Below are 2,486 nucleotides of genomic sequence, written 5' to 3'. Positions count from 1 at the left end.
CTCAAGTTGGGTCTGGTTATTCTGGACGCAACAGTTCTGACCACTTTGGGCCCCTTTCCTCTAATCCAGAATCTACTGTCGTCCTGAGCTAAGCCACCATGGTTTAAGCAGGAATTCTCTGACATGGTCGGTAGAGCGCTCCTGGAGATCAAGGGACCTTGCTGACTAACCAGCATCTCCAGTTCTGATCAAAAACCTCAGTGATTTGTGAAAAGGAGAAATAGCAAAATTACAGTCTCCAAAATCAGAACACAAACAGAAATGGGAGTACTTGTACAAATATTTTGAAGTTCTTAAACATGTATCAAGTTTAAAATTGTTTCCTTAACAATATTTGGATCCTAAAAAATATGTCAAATGCTAGAATTGATAAATATATATAATAGCTATTGTGTGAAATGTATGTATATTAGTCTAATTGTCTAAGAAACTTTCTTAGGGAGAGAAAAGATTTCAATAAGATGAGAAATATTTTTTAATTAAAAGCATAATCCTTTTGTCTATGGCCACGCCACCCTGAATGTGCCCAATCCCGTCTGATCTCAGAAGCTAAGCAGGGTCAGGCCTGGTTCGTACTCGGAATGGAGACCACCTAGGAATACCAGGTGCTGTAGGCGTTCAAAAAATAAATAAAACATAAATAAAAGCATAACCCTTTTAATATTCTTTGATAATACGTGCAAAGATATTTCTATGTGTATAAATGTAAAACAGCATAGAAATTGAACCATATTATAGAACCAAACAAATTATAAAATTGAACCAAACAAGGCCTTAAGGATCAAGAATTGAAGAAACGGAAGTCCTCAAGGAACTATCATCCTAAACGGCCAGGCTTCGAATGGTGTAACTGGTCAGACCTTCGAGGAACAGATACATTCTAATGCAAATCTAATAGTGCCTTTCAGATAACGAAGGGAAAAAGGTCTTTTTCATTTCAGGAAAATATAGTATGATGATAAAACCTAACAAAGAAAGCATGCTAAACAGATTTCTGATCAGTCTCATTTATAAATAAGGACACAAAAGTCCTACTAGAAATACTATTAAATAAATCTTGTGTCACATTACAGAAAAGACTAAGTAAGGGCAACAGCTTTATCGCTGTAAATAACAAATGAGAAACATCAAACTGGGGTGGGGAGCATTATTTACAAACAAATACCTCATACAAACTTTTTTCAACGTGACCCCTATAATGGAATTCATTTAAATGAAAAATGAGTACCTAAACACAGTCCAGAAATCGCTAACTCAAAAAGTTCATGAAATTGTATTTTTTTTTTTTTCAGGCTTCCTAGAAACTGAAGTAACTAGTCTAACTCGTTCAGATTTATTGGCATCTATACTTTTCTGGTCTATGCTCTTTTGTGTTTTAAAATAACTTGAAAATATGCATCATTGGATGAATGGGAGTGTCCAATCAAAGCAGCCTAAGCCCCGCCCTCCACTGGACCTGCAGACCCTGAGCCATAGCCATTAGCTCAACGTGGGAACAGGTGATCAGGGGCGAACCAATAAGTGCCTTCTTGGGTGTTCATCCTTGGAGACTGAGGAGAAAATTCGTGTGGTATTTTTTTTTTTTTGGTCCGTTGTTTCTCTGGGGACCCTAAATCTCAATCCCTGCTAATAGTGGGCTTATTGTGGGGAAAATATTCTTTTAGCTAAACAGGTAAGTCAAAATAGTGACTAGAAGAGTCACTCCTCCTTATATATTTAAGAAATGCTGAGTAAAACTGCTTTAGGTGAGCAATAATTTTTCCCACCTCCTATCGGTATAGAGTACTTACTTAGCAGCTACAGGTGTCTTTCACCTGCCACCATGTACCTCTCATCTGCTCCGACTCAGCTTAACACTTACACGGCTCAGGATGGAACCCATATGCTAATGAAAAGAATGGTTACCAGATGTAACTGAACAGCGGTAGTTATTACCCAACCCTAGCTCTCCTGACAATGTTCATTCTTTTCTTTAGGCCCTTTGAAATGAGCCTAATTTTCTGCTGGATTAGTGTGCAAATGCAGAGCTTGCTGAGTCTATCGTAGATGTACCGTTCTCTCTCTCAAATTTGCAAATGGCAATCTTGAAAGGAAAGCAAATGTGTAGGATGACGGCATCAGGATGCAAAGAGATCTGATCATGAGCAAACTTGAGCACTTCAGCAACCAAGATTGTTCACCATGCATATAACCTGGATCCAAAGGATCTGGGAAGTGTCATCAGGCGAAGACTTGGAGGTATAGAGGCAGGCACAAAACAGCTGACTTCAAATACTGGAGCAGGGATTAACTAGGCTGTGTGGGTCTCCAGTGTACAGTCCTAGGACTATTGGATAGAAGGTGCGGAGGTGGGGCAGGTTTGGGCACAGTATAAGCAGCTTGTCACAGCAAGGGACTGAGTGACTCTACTGGATAATTGTTCCAGGCAAGAAGTAAGGTATTGGTGACTAACATGGTTACTTCCAAGTCTCAAATCTGGCTACACT

At 39.2% G+C, this 2,486-nt stretch overlaps 1 pseudogene; it reads left to right on the top strand.

Annotated features, from left to right (window-relative positions):
• Positions 1–498: 498 nt before the first annotated feature.
• LOC112471019 lies at positions 499–617 on the top strand (annotated as a pseudogene).
• Positions 618–2,486: the final 1,869 nt, after the last annotated feature.

The sequence above is a fragment of the Pteropus alecto genome, unplaced genomic scaffold (assembly GCF_000325575.1).
Source record: "Pteropus alecto unplaced genomic scaffold, ASM32557v1 scaffold5301, whole genome shotgun sequence".
NCBI classification, from domain to species: Eukaryota; Metazoa; Chordata; class Mammalia; order Chiroptera; family Pteropodidae; genus Pteropus; species Pteropus alecto.
Note: the sequence above shows the minus strand (reverse complement) of the source record. Positions and strands in the feature narration are given on the sequence as shown.